This window comes from Zosterops lateralis (genome assembly GCF_965231275.1).
Source record: "Zosterops lateralis genome assembly, chromosome: 3".
Lineage (NCBI taxonomy): Eukaryota > Metazoa > Chordata > Aves > Passeriformes > Zosteropidae > Zosterops > Zosterops lateralis.
Window position 1 is genome coordinate 12,115,974 of NC_139764.1, and position 27,736 is coordinate 12,143,709.

Sequence of the window (27,736 nt, forward strand, 5' to 3'; positions counted from 1 at the left end):
AGAGAGAGCAATCAGCCTGATTGCCAAGGGACTGAGTTCTCCATCAATGTGAGCCTTTAAATTAAAGGGAGATGTCTTTAACAGCCTGTCAGCACAATGGTTAGAGAATTCTGGGACTTCATGCAGGGGTATTAGATACAAGGGGACCAAGCAATCAGTCTGTGTGTGGCAAATGCTGATTTCCTCAGTGATGCTTCTAGGACAGAGTCCATCTCTGGTTGAATATGTCTGGAAGAGAAAAGATGAATAGGACTAAGGAAGTGAGGAAGCTGAGCACTGGGCATTTCAAAAATAAACCAAAGCCCTGCACACCAGTCTCCTCCAGAGCTGCATCCTTGGCTGAGTTGGGTGGGAGCAAGGGTCTCTACTTTTGAAACAGTCAGCATATGTAAAATAATCTCTGCAAATTTTGGTTTTGGACAGTTCTTAATTTTTCAAGGACATCATCTGGAAGCTGTTTCAGAACATCTTCTGTAAACTATTGCACAGCTACTTCCTAACCAGGAAACTATTATCATTTTAGAGAAAAATGTACATCATATTTCCACAGTAGTTAGATGTGGTTTTCTGAGAGTATAGTCAGAGGTGACTTGTGGGAACTATAATTTAAAATTTCCCAGATTTTAGACACTCTTTTTTTTAAAAAAAATCTATTTTAGCAATATTGTATTAAAAGAGTATGTGTTGGAAGCTGTCATTATTAATATGGGAATGGTCTGGGCTGTACTGTGTGGGAGCATCCTCTGCTTGCCTCACATTCCCATTACAGCATTTTCTGCCCACAGGCAGAAAAACTGATAAAAGCTGCAGTCATGCTTTTACACCAGGAACTTGATTTTTGCCTCCTGAAGTGGAGGCATATATATACCCTTGGAAGTACTTTGGGGCTTGATAACCTTGTCCACTTTTGGAGTGTGTTCCACATAAATTACACTCCATAGGCAAAGCAAAGGGCTCTGACCTGCAACAAGGCTTGGTAGCCAGAGCTTGGGTGCATCAGTGGAAAGAACATCAGTGGATTTTGACTAAAGCCTTTTGGTTGTAGAGGATAAAGTTTAACAGAAGGCATCTCTCTAACAGGATTTTTCCCAGCCTTATGTTCTCATTTAATATGGAGTTGTCTCTGCTCTTTTTGCATTACACTCCTCACTGAACCACTTGCTGTTATCTGCACATGAGTGCTGTACCTAGAGGCCCTCTTCACATACAGCTTCAGATTTCAGATATTATATGAGCTTGACTGCCTCTTGGCTTCATCATTAAAGAGAAAGAGAACTTTCTTTGCCCACTCCTTCTCCTCAAACTTCTGTTTTGCTGCATATCATGCTGCACATATTCAGGGAGGTAATAAATTCTGTCATTTTTTCTCTAAATGTAATTCCTCAGTAATTGTCATCCATTTACTTTTATTGGTAGCAATAACCTAGTTTTATGAATTCAGGCTCTGGGCTCTTTCATAAGTGTGCAAAGCTTTGCTTAATAAAAGTAAAAATGCATTTCAGAAGGTTTAAATTAAATGGTTGCAAAGAACTGTCGTTATCATGGAATCATAGAATGGTTTGAATCAGAAGGGATACTAAAGATCAACAAGTTCTAACCCCTCTGGCATGGGCAGGGACACATTCCACTTGCCCAGGCTGCTTAAAGCCCCATCCAGCCTGGCCCTGACATTTCCAGGGATGGCACATCCCAGCTGCTCTGTGCCAGTGTCTCACCATCCTCACTGTTAAGTATTTCTTCCCAACATAAACCTACTTTCTTCCCATTTAAAACTATTCCTCCTGGTCCTCCTGTCACTACATGCTCTTGTAAAAAGTCCTTTAGATCTCTTGCAGGCTCCATTTAACTACTGGAAGTCTGCTAGAAGATCTTTCTGGAGCCTTCTCTTCTGCAGGCTGAACAACACCATCTCTCTTAGCTTGTCTTCACAGGAGAAGTGTTCCAGTGGTCTGAACATTTTGGCCTCCTCCAGACCTGCTCTAACAGTTTCATGCCCTTGTTATATTGGTAGTCTCAGAACTAAATGGCAGCATTCCATGCCTGGAGAAGCACAGATAGAACAATGTGGATTCTGGAAGGCCAAGAGCAGGGGCTGTTTCAGCCTTGTTGACAAGCAGTGGGTCCAACCCAGCCAGACCTTCCCCTTTTCATCCAATGCTGTGGTAGTTGTTGCATAGTGTTGTGGCCTTTGGAACAGGATATTACTAGTGTGGCTTCCTGATTCAAAATGAGCACAGCTCTGGGAATGTTGTTGTAATTTAACCTTTCCTTTTGCAGTTTTCTTTTTCATATTTTAATCTATCTACACTGGGAATAATGAACCCTCAAAAGTCACTCTGACCCATGTGCACATGGTACACACAGATCTTTTTGGTAGTCACATTGAGAAAACTTCAAGACAAAGTCTGGGTATTTTTTATCTACATTTTCATCTTCATTTTACCATCAGATCACTAAAATAAACAAAACATCTCAGAAAAAAAAAAAAAAAGAGATACACACAAAAAAGCCAATAAATATTAGCATATTTGAAATTGTTTGATAAGAGTCTGTGCTCGCTTTTGATTACTGCTGCCTTTTATAAAGTTAGGTCTGAATCTTTTATTGTGCATTACCAAGAGATTTAACCAAGCACAGTTACTACTTGGGCAATTTGGTTCTATACCCTAAGCGAAAATTTCTTGATTCCATGAAACGGATAATATTTTAATTACCAGACAGTAAAGTCCCTTCCCATTTTAATGGTAATAGATCTAAAGTTATTTTTACTCTCTAATAACATAATAACTCTCTAATAGTGCCCATTAAAATGCCAGTGGTTAGGAACATATTTGGGTTACTGAAATTCAGAGAGGTGTTTATTTGCAAATCATGCACTCTCAGCCCCTATCTCTCTATTCCACTGCAGGTGTTCCTGTGGAGGGACACACAGGATCTTGCAATTCCCACATGTTGGGCTGCCTGGGACTGTCACTTGTCCAGTGTTAAACCATGGGGACAGCACTACCTGTGGGACTGTGTTTGTCAGTCCATGTACCATGTTCTGTGTATGGTGTCTGCTGCAGACAAGAAAGATTCCTGTATGGTTCAGGAAGGCAGAATGTGTGAAATGTGAGGAAGTCCTGTCTAAATCCTGTGCTGCCCCTAAACAGCGAACCCAGCTTTTCAAGAAGAGTGCTTAATCAAGGGGAGGAGAATTTAAATTGTTTTCCAGCTTGCTTCAGCCATAAATGAGCTTTATAACAAGGGTAAAGTTCTGTTTCCACTGGCTGAGAAAATGGGTGTAATGATGGTTCTTAGACAACTCTATCTCATTAGTACAGTAGGTCTGAAAAGACACTTATATCCTGGAACAGAATGGGGCCACAGCCCCAGGGATGTTCCTGGTGCTAAAATGCTAAACCCAGACTTGTTCTGGTGCTTATTTGTAAAGCCTTGCCTTGAGTGGGGGAGGCCAATAGAAGGGAGGGTAGAGGTTCCTCCTTAGACATATCTTCTTTATGGCTTGTTCTTGAAAGGTGCCTGCCTTTCTCTCCCTGGAAAGAGCATAGAAGAGAAAAACAGCATCCTGACTCATGTCTTAAGCACCTCCTACTTTCACTTTGAATTTGGAAGTCAGGCTGGTGAGGTGCAAGTGATGCAGAGCTATTAATTTAAACATTCCTGAGGTAAAACACATGCTGGGCTGCATGCAGACCACATGCCAGAGGAGCATGGAAGAGGGTGGACAGGAACTGACACTGGAGCTGAGATATGAGCTCAGATCAGGCCTGAGCCTGAAGATGCTGCAGAGTAGCCTGTGAGGGAGATGGATGCAGACCTTCAGCTCAGCAAGCTGCTCTGGGTGACTCCTCTCCACTGATCAAATTTAAGGGTTCATCAGCAGGTGCTGCTCTGTTTGGGCAGCCAGGAAAGGAGCACTACTTCACCAAAGCATTGGGCTGCAAGCGGCTGCAGGAACAGCAGCATCAGGAAAGCAGGAATTGATGCCATCAGCAGCTTGGCAGCTCTGCGTGGGCAGGTGACAAACTCGAGGCTTCTGACGACAGAGAGCACGGCGACACAAGCACCGGGAAAGTGGGACAGGGTCAGACCCAGCACGGGGACACGCTGTTTCACACAGCGGGTCAAGTCCTGTTCTGTTTACCTGACAGGAGGATGGTGCTTTGCTTTGCTTGCATGAGCCCGTGTGGGATTTCTGGAGGTTTTCCCACACCAAGGTTTCAATCCTGAGTCTGCAAGAGATTCGGATGCCATGGCAAGTGCAGAAGCAGGAAGGAGGGATCACACTGAGCCTGTAGCAAGCTGTGGGGTGAGGAAATGGCTGTGAATAAAAACATCAGTATCTGGCCCAAAGAGACTCCCACTTTAGTAGGCTGGCAGCAGGAAAATCCAAGAGGGACAGCACTATTTAGTGTGACTCATTTGCCATGGCAGGCTGATTTAAACTCATCTGTGGTGCAAACCCCCTCATGAAGGAAGTGTGAAGTCTGTGAATGTTTGGTAGCAAAATAACCAGCATTATTTAGAGTTAAGAAGGTACATGAGGTTGGGCTGGACCTTGGACTCTTCGCTCTGTGTCCTCAAACTGTGACACAGATAGTCACCACTTCTCTGGGTCTACTTCCTGAAATAGTTCATCTTGCTGTGCAAAGAGGTCCTGATCTTGTAATACACTCTGGACAGGGACAGCCTTCTTATATGAGACAATTTACAGGATCAGGACTCCACGTGGAGTTTAATCCTAAGACACTCACCTACTTTGATGACATATGTTTACATGCTTTCTGTGTCTGGGCAGAGGACACTCAGGAGGTCTTGCCAGGGAAAATTTTCCTTGAGGTTTTCCTGCAATGATACTGAACTCTTGCCATGGTGTTTGGGTCTGTTTTTAAAATGATCCTGTGCATTCTTGAAAGAGATGAATTAAAGCATGGGTCCAAAATCTCACTGCAGAGGGGTACCTGTATTTCTCAGTGTTTATACTAAATCAATCAGTTGGTGTTGCATAAGAAAGAACTGCCCTCCAGTCCTTCTGAATGTTTTATCATCTTTGGGCTGATGACTGTAGTTCACAGCCAACAAATCAGCAGGGTCTTTTCCAAAAGCTGCTTTAGCAAAACTTCTTTAACAGGAAGCTCCAAGTATTTCATCTGTGTCAGAGCCTGAAGACCCAGACTCCTTTGTTGCACATTCCCTGCAGGGAATGGGCAGCCTCATGCTTGGTGCTGCTGCCATTCCTGACCCAGGCTGTTAGATCCCCATAATATGTTTCCCCATGGCTAATTATCAGCAGAACTTTTGTGGGGTTTTTTGCAGCCAATCTGATGGGCCTGGCTGCAGGTTTCCAGGTAGGTAGAGAGCAGACACCCACCTGTGAAGTCTTCACTTCAAAGGTGACTTGCAAAACCCACATTCTGCTACGAAGGAGATCTCCTGTTGAATATTTGTCTTGGAAAAACAAAACAAGCAAAGCACCTACAGCAACAACGATAAACCCAAAAGAAGACCTACCCCTCCGTTCTGGATGTCTAAAGGATATTTGTGCTTGATTCTGTAGCAGAGGAGAATGGAACTCTGTGCTACCAAGGTAGACTGCAGTTAGGTGGGGCTGCTGATTTTGTTCATGTGAGTGCTGCTGGTGGCTGTGTGGAGGCCAGTAAAGGCACTGTTCTTTGTTCGTGCTGTTCTGTGTTTTAGGTGCATCTGTATCTTTGAGATACAGGTTTTGCAGTGTAGAGGCACTGTGGAGCTGGAAACCTGGCAAAGAGGCTGGTGAGGAAAATCCCCTAGAGTCTTCAAGCCCATGGGATGGCACTTCTGCTCACAAGATGCTTCCTAGAATAAGCTTTAGAAAACACTGTTCCTCACTGTTCCTCTTTTAGAAAGGATTTCCTGGGAGATTTCTTACAAGAACTGCAGATTTCTGCAGGACAGGTGTTTCCTAGAGAGATTCAGCATCTTGCTGTAGTTATGGGGCAAGATAACAGTTCTGACCTGTGTAACCACATTAAACACTGACCATTTATTTCTACTGAAAACTTTAAGTGTCACTGGTATGCTACAAAAAATAGGAAGCCTTCATCCAAAAGTCTTGGGAAGTGCAGTCTAGCACTATTTCTTCCAAATATAAGATATGTGCTCATATTCATATTCTGCACGAACTGCATAGCTGGTGCTTGATGGTGCATGTCTCAAAATCAACACTGAAATGAGAAGCCTAGATAGAGTCATTCTTGTAATGTGACTGTAAAGTGGAATTTGCTTCTAAAACACCAGTACATTGGTTTCCCACAAAGTGACAGTCTTGTCTCATTATCTTGATTCATTTGTTGTCTGATGGATTTTAATAGCAAAGATCTGAATTTCAGCAATAAATCCCCACTCCAAAAGGAAAAGGTTTAGAGCTGTGTCAGATCAGAAGCTTCAAAAAGAACCAGTCTTTGGGAAGAAATTCACAGCATTGGAAACCTGATGGCAAGGAGCCTTGAACAAAAGGGAAATATTGAAGATGAAGAGATAGGGGAGAGAAGTGTTGGATGGGAGAGGCATCAGCATCAAACGGGCAGGCACAATGTCCCTATAAAAAAAGAGCAGCTCTATCTCTGTGTTCAAATATCTTCTGCTCTGGCTTACTCCTGTCTGTGCTGTGGTACTATTTTCCCTGAAGCAATCTTTCTCATACTTGGGACTTCACACAATTTGTTTTCTGTGCCACAAAGAGTTACAATTCCACTGGGATGTATTTGACTTGGGAACATAACAGATCCTGTTTCTGAGTAGATAGAGTAAAAGTCTCCTGTATGAAACATGGGAGAAAGAAGGAGTGATTACAGCATGTGTAAAGAACATCCAAAGGAATATATGGAAGAGGAAAAATCCACTTGAGAGTGGACAGAGATAGTGAGGTGAGGTTTGTCCACTGTGTTTTAAGTTTCCTGTAACATCTTAGTTATCTAAGATCTCTAGGCTTATCTCCCTAAAATTGGCAGCTAGGAAATGACATTCTCATTGTGCTGCTTCATCACAGTGATGGCTGCTGTTTTAACAAGCTGCATTAGCCAGAGATTGATTGCCCCATTTGCAGCATGAAAGATCAGTGCTATTTGCAGCAGTGAAGGTCTGAGCTCCCTGGAGTTCCTGCTGACAGGAGAATGTCGAGCAATTGCCAGAGAGGCAGAGCTGGTGGAGAGGCTTCTCCCTTGTATCTGGGCATCACACTGGTTCATTCTGGGACTCCTTGTAGGAAGCTGTTCAGTGTCGTTCTCCCATGGGTGTTGTCTGTGTGGAGCAGCAGTGTGGCTGGGTGATGAGAAGGCAGATTGGACCTTCCTCTGGAGGTGTAAGTCATCTGTCCCATCCATGTCATCTGTCCCAGACCATGGAGTTGCCTCAGTCCAGAGCTTCTGCTTGTTCTCGAGACCAAAAGGGTGACAGGGAGGATATGGGATCACTGACTGGGTCTATCAAAGCCTGCATACACACTGCTTATGAAGTCAAGTCTTAATCCACCTGGGGAATACTTCCTGTGCTTGTTGGATGGGGAGTCAACACTGGCCTGTTGTCACTCCTGCAATGAGTAGAGGTGTTAATGTGTTAATGTCAGGCAGACCCATTGAATCAGGCAGTGGGAACAGTGGTCACAGAGGGGGATAGCAATTTGTGAGAAGAGGAAGTGAAGGAAGATTAAGGCAGATGTTATGAACACATAGTCAAAGATGGCAATTGGTGGGATGAAGCAGGGAATAACAAGGGGAAATGAATCTGTCATAGGTATCTTGCTGAGAGCATCTTCAAGTAGGTCAGCATAAAGTCTGTGTGATCTTGTGTCAGTTGTGACCACATTCATGTTTACTGAGCTGTGTTGGGTCTTGTTACTGAAGACTGCAGCTGGATCCACAGAACTAAAATATGTGATTTTCCTCTTTCAGAATTTCAAGTGATTTTCAGATGTTCTTAGCTGATCTTCATGCTTCTAAGAGCCTGTATCTGACCATCTGTCTCCAATTAGTCCTTTCAGCCCTGCAGACTTCTGTCTCTGCAGTTCTAACACATCTTTTTTTTCTGCTCTGTTATTAATAAAAGGAACATCAAAGCACTCTCAAAGTATCATTTTCCCTATTTGAAGAAGGATAACTTCATCCGTCTGGGAAGATGTGGGACAAGACAAATTCTCGGGTTTCATTTTCTTTCTTCCTGAGATTCAGGCTGGTGGTTCTGGTGGTGGTTTGAGCAAGTCTTTTTTGCCCTCTGCCCTCTGAAGGCTCTGAGCTTGGCACAAGAATGAAATGGAGTCTCCAAGGTCTTGTTTTTCTTGGTTTCTCATGTGCTTATTGCTTCTTATCTTACAGTTCTCTCTGTGCTGGCCGAGATGTTCACCACTGTTCAGACACAGGATGACTCCCCCTACGATGGGAGGTCACTACCTCTTATACAGATAATTATGTGTCTACTATTTACAATTTCATACCAATCCTAGTACCTATACTAGAAGAGTCATTTCTACTCTGACCCAATCCCCTCAAACTACCTTGTGCCCATGTCACTGCAGAAAATGGATGCCAAGGGAGAAGGACTCAGGGCAACACCCTAAATCCTCCATCTTGTTCCCCTGCACCTACATTCTAAGAATCCCAAAACTACAAAACTTTGCACCCGGTGATAAACCACACTACTGTCTGTTACACATTTGTGACTTGTAATTCCTCTCTGTGTTGGAAGTTTTTCTCATGGACTGAAATCAAAGCCAGTGTCTTCCTGGCTCTGTGCCAGGGTCTCAAAGCCCCCTATACAGACCCCAGATTCTCTTGCTTGGGTCCCAGACCTCTCTGCTGAGGTCTATGGCCTTCCAGGGTGCCCAGAGGGATGCCCTGGACTCTGACAACAGAGGAATCTTTTCCCTGAATTTCTCTTAAGAACAATTTCTATTTATTTATTTATTTATTTTATTTTTATTTTTATTTTCCTAAGGTGCATAGGGTGCATAGAGTGTTGTGGCAGAGTTCTTGGGCCAGACACAGAATAAGGATGCAGAAGATCTGGGTTCACTCTTAAGCTCTGCTAAGTCATTCTGACTCCTATCCATTTGATAGATAAAATCATCTGTGTCTTTACTTTCTTTTTCTTCTGGTGCTGCCAGGACCTGAGCAAACAAAATGGGCTCTGCACACTCTGCCCCTCCCCAGGACCATGGCTATTCTCAGGAGTGGCTCCAATACAGTGCGCATGTAACCTCATCTGCATTGGGAAAAAACTTTGTTGTAAAGGTGCCCTAAGCTCTGACTCTTTCTCTTGGTCTTTTCTCGAGCTGTGCTTTATGTAGGCCAATGTCTGGTCCTGTACCTGCTGATAGTGACCTCATTTCCCTGCTTGACCTTGAACCTTGAACCTTTCTCATTAGCATAGAAGTGTTCCGTGATGACTGTTATCTGTGGCTGCTCTCACTGGTTGTGCTCTGCCTTTCTCATTCAGGTTCTGTTGGACTGTCTTTGTTAAAAATAGGAAAAAGGGAGCTTTTGTGGGCCAGGTCTTGTCTTTCTGACAGGGCCCAGAAGAAATGAGGTGCACAAAAAGTTATTTCTCTTTGAAAGTCCTTCCCAGCCTCTGTCACTTTAGGTAGGACCTGTTGAACCTGAAGGTACAGATGTGCAAGCTGATCTTCTCTCAGGGTAGTGAATGTTGTAGACATTTTTGTGCCAAATAATTCTGACTAGCTCCCCTTCCCTGCCTCTCATGGATTTAAAGGCCATCTGTCTGTCTTGGTTCATTTTTTCAAGGGCAGATTCCTTGCCAAGGTATGTGAAATTTATACCGTTTGTCTGTATTGAGTTATTTGGTCTATTTTGTCCAAAGGACATTAGTTTGAAGATATTTACTTGAATGTCTCTGGATTTCTTAGCTGACTTGTCTGTTTCATTCTAGATGAAAAGAGTTAGCTTACTGTAATGTGCTTCCTGCAAATTGTACACACTACGCACGTAAAAGACAAGCCTGAAGCAGCAAAGAACAACCTTTAAATAACTCTTATGGCCCATTAGCCACACAATGACACCTGGTAGGTAAAGGAGACACTCAGAGAGATCTCAGGAAATCCCACGAAAAATTACTTCTGAAAGCCTCTGTAAAACTGTAGGCCTGTGTGTGATTTGTGTAATTAATGGACAGTATTGTTTGAACATGGCATGGCTGTTAAGGATGACATGCTCAGCCTCACCTTCGTATTGTGTAGGAACATGCTGAGATTAATTTAACATCTACTCTCCATCATTTGCAGAACTCTGTGCCTAGGCTTGGATAGTTAATGAATCCCCTGAAGTCCTCGTGTTCAGCTTTAATTTTCTCCCTTTCTGAGCAGAGATGAGTCAAATAGGTGAAAAGTCCTATGAACAAGGAGAGAAAAGGAAGTTAAAGTTCACATTTGCTGTATTTGGGGTGAAGCTTTGTTTTCTGCCTAGGGCCTTTGTCCTAGATAACTGTGCATCTCTGAAGACTATCCCAAGCCCCAAAGCAGTGTAAACAAGAACAGGGTGCTCAGGGCATCCCTTTGACTCTCAGCCCATTCATCTTCCCTCTGAAAATAAAACTTCATATATTCCTTTTCTCTCTCATATTAAAGGAATCTCCCGATTGTGGAATTATAGAATTTTTTCACTTGGGAAAGACCTTTAAGGTCACTGTATCCAACTGTTAACTGTCCTTGCTCTTCTGGCTGGTACTGCCTGAAGAACCATATCTGTCCTCAAAGCCCTCCAGGCACAGGAGCCTGTAGGTACTGTGACAGTAATCCAAATGAGTTCATGACCCAGGAATGCACACAGACTCCTCATTCCTCCTGTTTGTTCCCCATGCTGCATGGACTAGTGCTCAAGCACTTCAGAGACACATCCATTTAAAAGAAGAATATGTGAGAGCTTTCTCCCCAGCAGGGAGACACCCATTGCTCTTACTCAGCACTCACTTCACTCTTTCTTCTGGTGCCACTGTATGATTTAGGCTCAGTTGCCTCCAACGCTGCTCAGAAAACAACTCCTAGCCCCCCATCTGACATCATGACACTAAATCTATTCTGTAGTTGCTGACCTGAAACACCAACCTTCCTCCTGGTGCCTGAAGTCACCAGCTTACAGCCTTTTCCATCATGACAGCCTTTTTTCCCCAACACACTGAGTATGGGCTCTGAATTATTTTCCTGCTGTGCCATTGGTTGTTCAGAGTCTTGGAGAAGATTCTGTTCTCTTTCCTATAACATTCAATGCTGTGCAGACTTCCCATCTCCATCTGCACTTCTCCAACAACTTCCTTCAAGTAAGAAGTCTTCTTCCCCATCTCCAGCCTCCCAGAGGAGTTAAGCCTTTGTTGGGGCAGTTGCTGCTGGACTCTGCTGCATCACCACAAGTGCTAAGCACACACCCCCTGTCCTCAGCAGAATTTCTGTATTCTTTCTATCTGGTCTTCTTTGCATAATTCTGCATCTGTTGCACCTTCTGCTGTAGAAGTGCAGTCCAGTTTTTGATTCTGTGTCACAAAGTGCAAACTTACGTGGCAGAGATAACAAGCTTTCCTTATTCAGGAGTTCAGGGGCACAGGAGTCATGGAGCAGAAGGAAGATTCAAATGGCAGCCCTGCAAAGCAAAAGTTCCTCCTCTAACCTCCTCCTGCCTGTGTAGGTCCCTCTGTATGGAGCTTCACCACTGTCTCATCCTTTCCATTTCAGTGCAGCCAATAAAACCTGTCACTGTTAGGGACATGAAAGAACCACACACTCACCGTTAGGTTGAAGTGAGGAAAGAAGGGCAGTTTATTATGATTTGGGTTTTAAATAGGATTTGGAATTTGATCAAGGATTGGAGGACAGGAGGAACCCCTCTCTGACCCCAGTGGTCAATTCAGAAGTCCATCACAAAGAAATATGAAAACAATATACTTTGTTTTGAGAAACTCCAGTTCAAGAATGTAAACAATCAGAAGGCTAAAGAATCAGGGCAACAAAAACCCAGCCAAGACATTTATCTGGCATGTAAAACTTTAGTCAGAGCTCATCAGGTCAAAGTGTGGTTGTAGCTGCTTCACTGGTAAGGCATTAACTGCAGTGTGGCAATGGACTGAGGTAGTTTTCTTCTGCCTGGACTGAAAGTCATTACATTTGATGACTTCTGTGTAAAAATGTAAGCAAATGCACAGCCTGAGCTAGTGTTTGATGGGGAAAGTTGCAGTGCCATCCAAAGCTATGGTAACAAAAAAGGGACTTCCCTGGTATCTGCAGGTCCATTCCTGGTTGGGGTGTGCAAAAGTAATTCAGCTTCCAGTTGAGCCTGTTTTAGAGATATCTCTGCTCTGTTGGGTCATGAACGGAACAGTTTTCTTCTATGTGCAAGCATTTACCTTGCTGCTATTGATGTGTCCTATGGATACCTTCCATACACAGCAGCTGAAGGAGCCTTAAAATTCTTCTCTGCGCAGTGGTGGCTGATTGTGAAAGCTGCTATCCAAAGGCCAGGCTAGAAGAAAGTGTGGGACCTAAGGACAGAGCAGATCATTATGTTCTCTGTGTTTTGGAGAGAGGACAGAACTTGGGAAGGAAGTAGAGGACAGGAAAAATGTATGCTTTTGGCAATAATGAGAAGAGAAAGCTGACTTCTACTCTCAGAGCGGGAAACTAAATGGAACAGTAGGCTTGGAATTTGCAAATAAAGTAATTTGCTTTCTTTCTAAAACTTTGAATAAAGTAAGATGTTGAGATACACCCTGTCAACAAAATCCAAGGAAATCTGGCTTACGCATTTTCTTCTTCTTGCCTAAACAATGCTACAGGCTATACAAGAGCTTAGAGTCTCTGAAGATGGGTTTGCTGCTTATTCCAAGAAAGCCAGTGATATCACTGGGAATAGCTTTGGGTCAGACAGTGCTTGATGTGCATGTGTAAGATTTCTGAGCTTGATGCCATCTGCTCACAGAGAGTGTTGGATTGCTGTGAGGATGTCAACAAAAAGGCTTGGGAAGCTTGTGAAAATGAGGAGGGGAAATAGCAGGCTCCAGAGTGCAGGAAAATGACAACTTTTCTGTGTGGCTGTTGTTGTCATGAGATTCGTCACTTTTTTTTTTTTTAAATTCTGCTTCCTTCCCCCTGACCACTGAGAAATGTTAGCAAGAGGAGGCACATGAGTAGAACTGAGAGAAATATGGATAATAGGACTAGCAGGCTGATCAGACCAAAAACCCCCCAAACTTCCATATGGCCTTTGGAGACATCACTTGTGAACACCCAGAGAATCAGCTTGGTGGGTTAGTGGAAGAAAAACAGCTACTGAGCATTACACCTAGGAGCTATAAGATCTCTTTGATGCAGCCCCCCAATACCTGTGAGGTACCTTGTTTAAAAAATAAAATTGTAAAGAAAATGTGAAATTGAAACCCCAGGTGGCAGACTTGATAGGAATGTTCTTTGCTCCAAGAGTCATGATAATTGTACATTGAAATATTCTTTTGCTCTAACATTAGTTCTGCCTTTCTCTGAAGTATGACATAAATATGTTTAAACTGGATAATCATACCCAAACCATTTCCATTATCAACTAAGAAGATTTTGGTGTTCTGTTGCAGCTAAGCTGTTTTATAGAAACACTCACTCTTGCTGTGCTATTTTCATGCTATAATAGAGGTACTTAACAGATTGTGGAAGTTTATCTATTCTTCCTCCTGTGTAGAAAATAAAACTTTGTTGTTTTTCAACAAAGCATCAAGCTGATGCTTGAATACAAAAAACCCACGTTGTGCCTATGCAGATTGTCTGTCACAATATTTAGCTAATTTGAATTGTAGCTCACTAAAGCTTAATTTTTCCCCCCTGAACCTCTGTTCTCCTCTTCACCTGTGACAGGTACAGAATAGTTTATTTACAATAGAGAGTTTGAAGCGATGGCTGTCCACAGAGTCCAGGGAGGGGCTGCTTTGCTGAGTTGAGGGTAAGAAGGGGCCCATTTCCATGGTGTCTGACACACAGCTGTGTTTGTGTGAGGTCAAAGGGACAAAGACAGGCTGGGAGCCCCTGTGGCAGAGTTGGAATGGATGAGCAAGGTTGTGAAGTTCATTTGCATGGTTTATTAACTGCAGATCATGGACTTACTGGGTCAAATTGTACTGAGCTGAGCAGCCTCAGTTCCCAGAAAAATATCCCGGGAAAATGTGCTTGTCTACCATCTCTCTGTAGCTCAATATTTCTTCCTATATCACCATGTCTGTTGGTTATTTTGATGTGTGGCTGTCCTTGAAAGCTAAGGGTTGGAATGACAGATGATGGGGTTACAGTTGTGGTATTTCTGGAAAACAAATCTTTTCTAGATCACTGTGAGAGGGATGTCACTTGGCAGCTTACCGAAGTTGTTTTCCCCCTCATTTTAGTTGCAGTCTGTTTCACTCCAAAGCATCTTTTTCCATACTTGTGATGGTGCCCTAAGAAAAGTATGCAAGGTTTCTTTGTGTGTTAACCTCTAGATAGAACTGCTTCAAGAACATGTGCCTTGAGAGCAGAGAAAACTTGATTTGTGGTCTCAATGCTTAGAGCTAACCTAGGTGATTTCTGAACTCTGAAGGGAACTTTTTTTCTGATTCTAAAGGGAAGTATATTTGTGAGAGGAACAAACCTGGTTTTCCTACTGAGTCTGGTTTCATTTACTATTATGGAGTACTCCTGTACAGAACACTGTATGACTGAATTTTGCCTGAGGTTCAATTAATGCATTGATTTCTAGTCTGTTATTCTCTTCTGCAGCTCAGTGTTTGGCTGCATAGTGTGTTATCAAAGCTGTAAGAAAATCTCCTTACATTGCCCCTTTTTCCAGTGACCACATGCCTGCAAAGACTACACAAAAAAAGCAAATTTAGAAGGTGAAATGCAACATGGGGTGGAAAAGGCAGAAAATTTCAGATTGACTTTTTATTTGTTTGTTTGTTTTGTTCTGTTTTGGTTTGGTTTTTTTGACACAATGACATTGAAGACAACTTTTTAATAGACCTGTTTTTATACTAATATTCATTATACAGTCCATGCTGGAAAAGCTGCTTTGATTAAAAGGCATAAAACCTAGTGCAGCAATTTTCATGATCACACACAGGAACGTGAGCTATGCTTTGTGTTTCACTGAGAAAAATTGGATGAAAAGGTTCTGTTAGGAAAACTCCTTTCTTCAAGCTTCACTTGTACAGTACAAAAAGCCTTTTAAGGAGAGGTGCAGAGCAGCATAGGAGAACAGGCTGCTAGTGCTGAATTTGTCTGTTGAGAGACATTTATGGGTCTGGAGCAGAAGGTGAAGGTTTGGTGTATGAAGAGATGCTGAAAAGAACAGCAGCTGTAACTGAGAGATACAGCGAGCAAAGCCAAGCAACCCATCTCCTAAAAGCTGTCCAGAACTTAGCTGGGAGTGGGACATACACAAGTGTGAAAGGGCAGAACTGCATCCCTTAAAGCAAAGATGTTGGCATGAGGGAGACTGGTTCCAGAAAAGCCATGGACAAAACCTCCCAAAATCATTTCCCATCAGTCTGTTTGCTGCCAAGGGTAACTCATAGAGGTTATGCTAAGCTCTTCTTCCTTTCAAGCATCTTGCTTTAAGACCTTCATTACTTTGCTAATTCTGCTCCTTCAGCAATCATCTAGCATTGCTCTCTCTTCTGCCTCACGACTTGTTGCACTGGTCACCTCTATTGCATTTTGGGTCTGAGAGTTATCTCTTTTACCTTATATTCAGGTGATGGAGAAGATTAATGACTTAACTTTTTCTGGCCATTTGGGCAAGTCCAGCTCAGGTGAACAGCACAAGGTGCAGGAGTTGGTAGGAGCTGTGGAATTGCATTTTTCCTACCATTCCACAGTGGCAGACAGCAGTGTCTGTGAGATGTTGCTTTCCTGGTCCCCCAGCAGGGGCTCCAGTAGACTAGGGAGATGTAGGCATAGGATAGAAACAGGATTGTTCTCTACCCATCTACCCATTCTATCCTATATGCTACAACTGTTGGGAGCCACTGCAGCTTCCATGTGGAGTGAACTTTGGTTCAGCAGCTGAGTGAGCCATTAACCTGGAACACAAGGCTAAACAAGGCACTCCAACCTCTCTTCCTCATATTGGCACCAGACACACATTAGGCACCTTTCAGCTGCCAAATGAGTTCTCAGGACTTCTTCACTCATCCCCTTCTAAGGATGAATCCCTTTAAGTGCCTGTTGCAGTCAGCTTCCAGCCAAGGCTAATTGGATTTTCCATGGTGTCAGTGGTGGGGGTGAGAGCTGTGGCAGTGCAGCTTCTTTTCGTGACAGGACAAACGCTGAGCTTGTGCTGGAAGTCCATCTCCTGTAGCTTTTTTGGTCTTTGGACATAATTCTATTATGTCAGGCAAGTGGGCTGTGCTCTTCCCAGTGAGTTAGCAAAGAAATACAATTTTGGGCAAGATGAGAAGAGAGACCTTTCTGTGTTAGCCTCATGCTTGGGACAACACCTTGCTTTCATGGAGAAGTGAGTTAAGGGTGTATCTCTAACATTCCTGTATCCTAGATTGGCAGGCAGTGTTTGAAGGCTTATTCTTGGTAAGCCATTTGGGAGGAGCAGGCAGCTCCATGACGGAAGTTTTCTGGCTCTCTGTTTTGCAGCAGTGTATGGTTTAGCACAGGAATGCAGAAAAGCTCTGGGATGTTTTGGGATCACAAACAAGGAGCACCTGGCTATGATTCCTATGCCTTTACTTCTGTTGTTGAAATGTTCTGGATCACAATACATCCAAGGTTTCTTTGCTGAGCATGGAATCACTGCCATGATACATAGAGGGTTGGTTTATCACAGAAGTGTCGAGAGGCTCAGTGGGAGTTTCTATCTGTCCCCCATTCAGTGGGATCAGTGAGAGGGTAGCGCTTGGTCAGAGGGTAAAAGTGCAAGTTTGTCTGTCTTAAAGGGCACAAGTTGAATTTTCTGTTGAGCTGGGCACAACTGAACTTGGTGTGTCACAGAAAAAGTAGAGTCTGGTTTGTAACTCCAGACATGCGTCTGCAGAGCACATATTTGTGTGTGACTGGCCCTGGTCTTTTTGAGCAAACAGGGAGCAGAAAGAGCCATGAATGATTCCTCTTATCCTTTGTGGATGGGGTAAACCATCTTTTTGCAAAAAAAAAGATGCAAAAAACCAAAACAGGTCTGTTGATCCCCTTAGTAAAACTGTGAGTGTGCGGGGTTAAGTCTTGTGCCTTGGTCACCCAGCTCAAGGAGAGTGTGAGGGCACTGCCTTGGGTTTCACACTTGGTTTGTGCTTGTATGGGAGCCAGGGGGTGGCTTTTGTCCAGCTATTAGGATCAAAATGCACCTTGGACACGGACCTCTAGAACAGCTGGGCAACGTGCCAGGGTTTTCTCACTGGGACAATCCCTCAAATGTGACAGCGGGTAACCTAATGAGCGTTATTAGCTTTTTACATTGGCACTGGGAGACAATAATTCCTCCTGAAATCTGTGCTGAAGTGGGCACTAGGAAAGGCTGACATTTAACTTTCCCAAAAAAGTTCATTTCAAGGAGTAATTCACTTCAGATTAATTTTAGAGCAAGTAATCTAAGAAGCCTGAGGAGAGTGGATATTCAGGCAGTCTGGAGACCAGGACATCAAGGGATTGCAGTTCTGGAGAGGTGACTCAGGATGCTAAACTCTGCACAAGAGGAATGACTTTTTGAAGCTGGTTTGCTTCAGGTACATGGGTTGTTATGTGGGTGTGAGGCAAATCAAGTATTTTTAGAGCAGAAATTGTTTTCCTGCCTTATGAATGTGTCAGGTCCCATAACAGCACAATCTGCAGAGGTTTGGGTTTGTGTTTTTTTGACTGTTTGCTTGTTTCTAATTTCCAGAAAGATGAATGAATGGCTTGTTTCTACACACTTTCCAGAAAGAGTCAGGGGGAGGCTGTATAGTCCAGTTCTCTGCCAAGGGACCTGTTGAGTATTTCAAGCTCCCCACTCACTTTTTTCTGTGTGCCTACATTGCCAGCTGGCTGCTGTTATGGTTTGCAGGGGTGTTTTATTTGGTAAAATAAAGGCAAGTTTTCACGTCTCCTGCTCTGGATTAGAGTAGGTTTCTGGGGCCTGCTTTCTCTGCTGTAGAGGCAACAGCTCTCTAAGGTGAGCTCTATACAGGGATGCTTGTCATCAGGTGGTGTAGAAGGGGGGACAAACTGATAACATTCAGATCCACTCAATCTTAGAGCTGCTTTTAGCCACAGGGGAAAATGAGTCTGTCTCCTAAATGCAATCCCTCGCCTTGTTGATTTGTTTTGAAAAGTCTATCCCTAACTCAACAGAGCTGTGTTTGTGCAAACTGTTTCAATTGCACTCTCCAGCTCTTCTGTACTTAAAAACTTTATCAGGATGGTTGTTCAGTATGTACTTCTGATGACCTTCATTTTGATTCTCTAACTGCTTGTAGTTCATTTGGATAGTTACAGTAGGGCATAGTAGCTTTAATTAAAAATGGTTTATTTCCAAAAGTATTAAGTTACTTGCTCTAACTTCTTTGCAAAAGTAAAGGAAATATTTAGATGCATAGTGAGATGCATCCTGAAACATTGCTGGAGAGCTGAGCTACTTCATGTGTCACTGCTTTGGGGGACTTGAGGCAGTTAGTCCCTATCCCCACAAGTCCTTGCCACCTGATCAGAGCTCAGGAATGCGTCTAGTCTGCTACCCAAAGGGGGAATAGAGGGACAGGAAAGGGTCAGGACTTAGTTTTGTGGGAAATGGATTTGCAGAGAATTTTTAAAGCCTGATAAAAGGCTCACATAGTATGTATCTGTATGCAAACTTCGAGATACAAAATGCTGACTTAGAAATTCTGTGGAATAGGAGAGGTATTGTTGAGAGAGAAATGGAACTGGAAACAAGTTTTAAATGATGGCCTTGCAAATAAGACTAGATTCTTTGGAGAAATAGAACTATGAAAGTTGAATTGTAGTTGGACCCACAAGGGATGATTTTAGATGATTGGCTTTAAGGCATTAACAGCATTGTGTGGCAAAAGCTAATAGGCCAAGAAATGCTTATAATGTATTGTAGTTAGGAAATAGTTGGCTTCTGATTTTGATGGCGTGAATTGTAACATCTATATTGTCTCACCCTTCACTGAGACTGAAAAAGTTCTTAAAATGCCTCTCAGTTGCCCCATCTCTGGGTCCAAAAAGGGTAATAATCCAACAAAATTGGTGTCCCTACGTGAGGCAAATAACACGGCTAATTTGTCCAAATTATCCAAACTCAGAGGTGCAGTGGCAAAACTTGAATGCATCCTGCAGTTCCTGAGGGCTTTGACATTGTGGCTTAGGCCACCTTAGGCATGGTGGAGGCATTCAGTTTTGGAGAGAGCTGTTGGAGGAGATGCTGATAAGAAGTTCAGTGGGGACTCCCCCTGCCTTTGATTGCATTTTTCCTTTAAACTGAAGGTCTCACTGGGTCTGTCCTGCCTGCCTTTCAAGGGTTTGTGGGATTGCATCCTTGATGGTGGATTTCACAGTGGCTGGGGCTAGATGGGACTGCTGGAGCCATGCAACTCCCTTGCTCATGTAGGGCCATGTAGGCCTGGCTGCAGAACTGTCAAGGCTGGAAACTCCACAACCTCTGGCAGCGCTTAGTCACTCCTAACTGTTTACCATGTTCAAACACAATTTTCTGTGTTTCAGTTTGTGACCTCTGCCTCTTGTCCTTATACTGGACACCACTGAGAAATGCCAGGCTCTGGTTTCTTTACACCCCTTCTGTCCTTGGATGTCTCCAACTTGTCCTGTCTGGACAAGGTCCTAATCCTGGCTGGAACTGCTTTGAGCTGCAAGTTAGACTACAGAATTTCAGAGTCCTTTCCAAATTGTTATTTTCATATGATTTTTAGGTGGGAGGCTAAGGATTGTAGTCAACACTGAAGTATTTTGGTCTTGTTTGTTCAGTGGTGTGTACTCTTCTGTGAGTAAAACTCTTTCTCTCTTTTGTACACTCTTTGTTATTAATATTATTGTGGCTATTGCCATTTTCAGTAAATTGTTATTCCAACTCTCAATCTTCTAGTGTTCCCCCATTATTGGAAGAGGCAGGGAAAAGGGAGCAGCTTGAGTGGGTTTAATTTTGCAGCTGCGCTTAAAACCACCACACAAGCTCACCCCACAGCATCAGCATTGAGTAAAAGAATACAATTATGGGCAATTTTGCCCAGGTTCCTCTTTAGTCAGAGCGTACTTCTTTTTATAAGAAGCCTTTAATTTTGATTACTGCAAACACTCCAGTCAAAGGCACTCAGCAGGTAGCTATGGCAACCCTGAGATAAGTTGTCTAAAATACACCAGGTAAAATAATGAGAGGATAATAATATGGTTTTAGTTCAAATAAACTATTAAGCGTGAGTAACAGTCTTACATTTAAAAAATACATCATATTTCTGGGCTACAAATTACTCATGGTTCAGGGCCCATTGTTCATCTCACTGCTGTAGGTGGTCTCCAAAGAATACTGCTAATATATGCTTCCTGCATTTGTTAACCCAGCACTCAGCAGGAGAAAAAAAAATCTTGTATCTCCAAAAAATAAAACTGTTAAAAAGAGAAGAGATGGGGAGAGAGCTCTGGTTAGAAAGATTGTCCATGCAGAGAGAGCTACAAGCCCTTCTCAGAGTCTGGCCTAGCTAATTTATTGTGACTGTGTCCTTAATATCCTTTTTTCCCCCAAGCCCTCTCTATTAGATCCAAATCAAAACTAGCAGTTAGCAGCTGGGTCAGAAATGTTGTGCATACTCAAGATGAGACAATCACTACCCAAAGAAAACTTCTGATTTAAATAGTCTAGTGTGTTCTCTTAACTTGTGGTGAAGGAAAGGAGAGCTGGTCACACAGGACAAGATAGACCTGTCCTAACATCAAGGAAGAATTTGTCCTTCAGTCCTGCCAATGGTCACAAGGATTTTTGCATCAAATCCTGCAGCAATCTTTGCAGCTTCTTTAGTTGGTTCACCTTGAAGCATTTGGTACATAAAAGATTATTATGTAATTTTTTCCCAACCAATCATACAGTACTGTCTGAAGCAGACAGAGTAAATGACAAATTATATATATATTTCTCTATCTATCTATCTATCTATCTATCTATCTATCTCTATATCATCTATATCTATATCTATATTATCTATATCTATATTATCTATATCTCCCCCTTTTAGGTATCCTCCAGTATTTCAAAATAGTTATAGAAAACACAGATAATAAACAAAAGGCCTTTGCTAAGTTAGCTTTCCTTACCAGCAGCAAAACATAATTCAGTGTGTTTTAGGTCAATGGAACTGGTCATGTGAGGAAAAACATCATTTTCCATGGGGTTGCTTTTTGAAATGGTCTTTGTCATTGATTTTTTGTTTTTCAGAGGCTCTTCCTGACCAATTTAAATTCCTTTTCCAGGAGCTCTAAGTATCTCTGGATGCTTGTTTTTGTCAGGTATTGGCTCTGAAAGAAGTTTGCTTTGTATCACAGCAACAGGGTCTTAAATAATGCAGTTTGCAGTCTTTAATCAGCCATTACCCATGGGAAGACTTTGCAGGTAGAAATGGAAGGAGAAGAATGAAGTCTTTCACCCTGTTCCAGAAGCAGTTCCCAGCAGGTGGGGCCAGATCCACTTCCAGCCCTCTCCAAAGCCCAGCAGTGTTTCCCTTTGGCCTGGTGGGCTCTCCTGCTCTTTCCCGTCAGCTGCGCTTCATTAATAATCCTGCAGTGCCTTGGATTTTGTACCATTCTCCTCCCTATTGGTAGTCCCTGGAGTTTCTAAGGCATTTAGCTATGAGGGTTCCTCACAGGAGCAGTCTCAGGAAAGCAGAGTACTCTGTTAGGCCTGGGGTGAACTGGGGATCAGTGTTCCACATCTGTCTGTCAGTCTGGGTTTCAGACTTCCTTTTCTCGTTGAGTCTCACTCCTCTGTGTTTGACACAGCACAGTCTGGATGTCAGGCAAGATGACACTCAGAAGCACAAACAGTTCCTCTCCAGCTCCTGCTCTGCTTGATCATTACTTGCCTTTTTTTTTTTTTTCTTTTTTTTTTTGCTTCCTCTGATTTCCTCCTGTTGCCTCCATGCTGCCCCTTGGACCACAGTGAGGTTTTCTCAGCCTCTGTCACTGGCTGTTGAAAGACCATTCTTACTGTGAACAAAGAAAGGCAGAGATGAGATCTGCTGTTGAATTTTAATTCTCTTGTTGGCTGGTGGCAGGGAATTAGCCAGTGAAAGTCACTGGCATTGACACTTTCCTGTTGTCCAAGTGCTTAACTGAGTGTTCTATCAGTAACTGTCCAGCCATGCACCCCAGTCTCCCAAATCTGATTGTGCTCCATCTCTTTCCCCCAGCCGTGGGACAAAAGCTGTCTTGGTGTCCTTCCTCTGCCTTTGGGCAGTGACTCTGTTGGCTGTGGTGTGTGCAGCAGGAGACTGGTGAAGGCATGGCTGACCCTGCAGGAAATGCTAAAAGCATGAATAGTTTATATTTACTAATTTTTGTCTTAATGTAAACCAATAACTACAAAATAAGGAGTAAATAAAAGGAGGGCAAATGGGGTAGTTCTGGAACTTCCCATAACATTAGAATATTCAAAGCCATAGGAACACCAGCATAGAAAACTCAGGTGGAAAATCCTGCCACCAAGGCTCTGGAGAACCCTGCTGTGGGACTTCTGGTGAGAGGTTGCAGGTTTGGGAGAGAAACAGGCTGCAGGACTGTCAGTGCAAGACAAAAGAACTGTAAAACCCCCCACAATCCTGCCTACCTTGCTCATTTGTACTCACTTCTGTAGCTGGCAGCTTCTGAGAAACAGCCTTAATGAGGAATCTGAGAAACAGATTTAATGGGGGTGCTAGGAAAGTGCCCTGTCCTGATGCCTTCCCATTTCTTGACTACCAAAAGGATTGAGCTGCTGCACACTGAGAAGTGCAGGACTGGGTTTTATTCTTCCCAGAAATGTCTCCCTGCATCTTAGCTTCTGACTTGATCTGGTTTTTGCCTGGTTTCTGTAAGCAGGGTGGTATTGTATCCTCCCCTTTTTTATTTCATGGAAGGATGTTGTCTCACCAAAACCCATATTTCTATTGCTTCCTGTGTTAGTAAACTCAGCACCTCCAAATTTTCTTGAAGAAGCGAAGGAATCATCCTACTTTCCCAGGACAAAATTGTGCTCATCAACACCAGCAATCACTGTAATATATGTACTTCTGAGAGTGTTCCTCTTCCATGGGCAGTTCTTTTCCAGCCATGCCATGACTTTTCACAATGCTTAGCTTGGGCTTGTGCAAACTTGTGCAAAACACATTGTAACAATCAAATAAATGAAACACAGAAAGGAAGAAAAAAAACATGGCACAAAAATCCCTTGCCAGCAAGCCCAAAACAAAAATGAGGAAGAATGAGCTCCTGGTTTCTCAAGAAGAAAGACAAGTGAGAGGTGACAGCTTGTGGAAGTGCACATCTCTGTGGGACAGAGAAGAGTGTTGAGAGACGGGTTGAATTTCCTAGGCTGTAGAGAAGGATATTGCACAGAGACTGTCATTACACCATACATTAATACTGGAAGAGATCAGTGCACCAAATCCAGAGCTGCTTTGAGTGAAGATAGTGAGCCCTGCACGGGTGCTATGTCTCTACAGTGTGCTTTGTGCAGCAGAGAGCTTAAAAAGAGAGTTGAAAGAACACTGCATGCTTCATCCTTTCCTGATAAAGCACAGCTTGTCTATATCTGTTGCAGTATTCCATGCAAAAGTTTACAAAAACCAAGTTAGATAAACACTGTTGGGTACCTGTGTGAGCAATTTGGAGGGGCAAATTTGGGATTCCCTGTCATCTTGAAATAGGGCAAAGGATTGCTCAGTCCAGCTGATGACAGGTGTAACATTTTATTTATTTATTTGTTTGTTTCTTTGTTTATTTATGTGATATTGATTTTAGGTACTCCAAGGTCTGTTTAGCAGGAAATAAAACATGGTGAGAAAAGTTTTTATAAAAATATCTAAATTGTCTCTATACTGCCTGAAATGTGAAATGTAGAAGACTTTTTCCATGGTGTTGTAAATGGCCTGTGCCACTGCCAGCTGATCCAGAAGGGTTGTCCTGATTGTTCTGGCTGGAGTGTCCATCTGGGGTGGATTGTACCAGTTTGTGTGGTAGTGGGTGATATGAACCACAGTGTCACAGTGGTCTAGCAGTCCCTTGCAGTGGCAAGGAGGTTTTCTGTACTCAAAACATGCCTGTTCTGCTAAAAACCTGCCCTGCCACAGAGGTGAGGTTTGTGGCCAGTCTGGGGCCTGTGTAAATGGGTTTTCCAAACTCCCTTTCAGGCCTGGGTATCAGCAGTGAGCTTTGTTGTGCTAGAGGATACTGGATTTCATCACAGGGATCGTGGGTCCTGGAGCACTGCCAAGCAAAAACAGCATTGAATTTTAAGATGCTTTCTGTGCTAAAAGCAATTTTTATGGTCAGGCATTGCCTGGCATAAATCAAAGCATCTCTTGTTGCTACATTCTTCTGGTGCCCAGGAATGAGCCAAACTTGTTGCTGTCTTCTCTCCATACTCCATGCTGTGGATGCACACAAATCTACACGGATTGGGGAGCTCAGTGGAGGTGTCCAGTGTCCCATCTATCAGTGCAGTGTGAGGATTTAAAGGATGCAGTTGCACATCTCACAGCACTGTTAAAGAAGAAAGTTCCCATGAGATAAGCCACCACCATAGGAACTTGAGGTAAGTACAGATGGCAAAACAGGAAGGTATTAATTCCAGGCCTAATATTCACATGGTGGCAAGTTGTGGGAACAGCATCTATGCTCAGTGGAAACCCAGAACTTGGGCTGTATAAAAATGATAACCCCAAAGGAATGACTCAGTAACTCCCACTACCAAACACCAAGGTGAAGAAGGACCAGCAGGACCCTGCAGGGATCCACTTGATGTATCTTTCTACTTTAATCTTTCTCTGTCTCTCTCTTTCTCTTCCCTCCCTTCCTTCTATATCTTTCTATCTCTCCACCTCACATTTACTGTTAAATGAAATCCATATTATTGACTTTGGCATGTGATCTCTTTTGCACTTTAATTTGGGCAGAGGCATCTCTTATCATGAGACCATAATATGCAGGTGGGCAGTGTGTACAGCACCCAGGGCAGGATCCTGGGCTAAATCCTGAGCCCCAGTGCTGCTGCCCTGGTGCTTCTCAAAAAACTCAAATGTGTTCCATTCTCTAGCAGGCTGTGAGCCTTATGATTCCTTTTGACTTTGAACCCATATAACAAATGGGAGAAATATTGGATCAGAGAATTGTAGAGCAGTTTGAGGTAGACTGAACCTTTTAAAAGTCATCAGTCCAGCTGCTTGGCAGTAGGCAAGGACATCTCCAACTAGACCAGGTCACTCAGAGCCCTGTCCTACATGACCATGAATATTTCCAGTGACTTATGGGCATTTACACTTCACTGATGTTCTAGAGTTTCACTGCCATCATTGTATAAAACTTTCTCATATCTACTCTAATCTTATCCTGTCAGTTTGAAACCATGGTAATATAAAAAAGATTCCAATGATATAGGAAGCAGAATGAGGAGGCATTAAATATTTCTCAAGTGAGAAGTTTCTAGGGAAATGGGGAGAAAACTACTTGAAAATAAATGCTGAAGTGTTTGTAGCCAGAGAAAAGCTTAAATCAATGCATTCTCCATTTTGGAAGTGCAATGTGGACAAATTTGCAATACTTTAATGAAAAGAAGTCTATCAGCAATAGCCTATGTTACCAAGGGCAATGAGATGGTTAACATAGAGTGAGATGGATAACTTTGCTGCCTATAGCTGATATTGCACAGAGTTCTTAGATGCAGCACTCAGACATTCTTTTCCTGACAGAGCTCTGCTTCGTCCAGGAAGGGGCTTGTGTCTCTGGTGCTTTGTGCTTCTGTTTTCATTCCTAGCTTATAACGGGTTCCAGCTGATACTCTGGGGATAGCAGAGCAGGCAGAGATTCCTGGTGCACTTCATGCCCAAGAGCTACAAGAGATGATGAATTAAGAAGTGCTGTGAAAACCCCATCTGGATCAGTGCCAGATTTTACTTGTTGCATTTAGAGGAGTAAGGATTTCTTCGTGGAAAAAATAGCTGCTGATTTAGAGGTATTCATGTTAGGAAGAGTCTGGTTAATTAAGAAGGCTGTAGGGTGGTAGTGATTGGGAGATTTCCTTATTTGACTCTTTTTCCTCTTTTTGTCTCTTGGCAAATGTACTTGCTCAGTGTAGAAAAGCACCATTTCTGTGGCATATACTGTAGTAAGTGAAATCAAAATTTTGCTTGCAAGTGTCGATTGCCATGTTTCTCTCTGTGTGGCAAGGGGGATTTTGATTGTTTGAAAGAGAACTCTGGTTAGAAAGAAGCAAACAAATGCCTTTCAGTTAAATATCAGGAAAGAAGATAAATGTAATCTGTGCTGGTCTCTTTAAGACATAAAAGTAAATGAAAGCATAAATCTGACCCCATTATGGACCTTAATAAATCTGGTGATACATCAGAGGCAGATGATAATGTGAGGGTAATGCCTGTTTGCAATACAATCACCACATGATAATAAAAGATAAGTGTCCTTTTACAAAGTAATGATGAAGCAGTTCTGGATGCCTTGAAGATCACCTTGTAAAACTGGTGGGTGAAAGGAAAAAGATGCCTGTGTTGGATTCAAGGGAAGTGTCAGTCACACTGAAATATGTGGAAGAAACTGAACTGCCTTGGCTCCCCTAGCAAGGCTGGCGTGAGGAACAGGTAATCTGAGCTGACCTCCCCAGCTTGCAGTTCTGAATCTGTCTTTGAGATGAAGAATCCTACCAAGCAAGGACAATGGCTCTCTTGCAATGCTGCCAGGTGGAAACCGTGCCTAAAAAGCTACTGTGAAACCCTCATAAAACATGTAGGAAACATAAACATCAGTTGTGACTGGGATAAGATGAAGTAAAAGCAGCCAGGGTTAACAACCAAAAAATTCCTGTCACATTATAAACCTTGGTCTGGGCAGTGGAGCAATGAACAGGGCTGCTTAATTATAGCCAGAGTGTTCTCAGTGTACCCAGTGCAGCAGAGTCAGATGAATACTGCTGAGCTTGGGGAGCTGCTAATTAGTTTAATTTCTGTAAATTTCCATCCCATAAGCTGCATCCTCAGCTGGTGCTCCCACTTACTTAGCTCAGATATACTGTATGCAGTGGAATTCTGAGGACTTGCATCCAAGACATTGTCTGCTGCCAAAACGAAAGCAGGACTCTGTCATTTCATGGATCTTAAAGCTGGATCAGCTTGTTATGGCTCTGTTTCATCCCCTTGTATAATAAATTCAAGCTTTGAAGCTTTGCCTAGTGATTTCTCTATCTAGCTCCCAGCTCCTGATTTTGTTAGGACGGATCCTTTACCAGGCTGGCTGTAGACTTACAGTGACAGTGATTCTTCTGTGTCCTGAGGGAAGTTCCTGAGTGATTGATTTGTATTCCTTTGAGATATGTTCAGTTTTCAGAGTTGAACTGTATTTTTTCTTTTTTTTTTTTTTTTTTTTTTTTTTAAGAATTCCCACTTCTCAGTAGCTTTGATAACCTACATTGATACAATTTAATAGAGGGAAGAGCTCTGGAATACATTTTACTCTATAATGCATCTCTTCCAGAACTCTGAAGGATTTTTCTCTCTT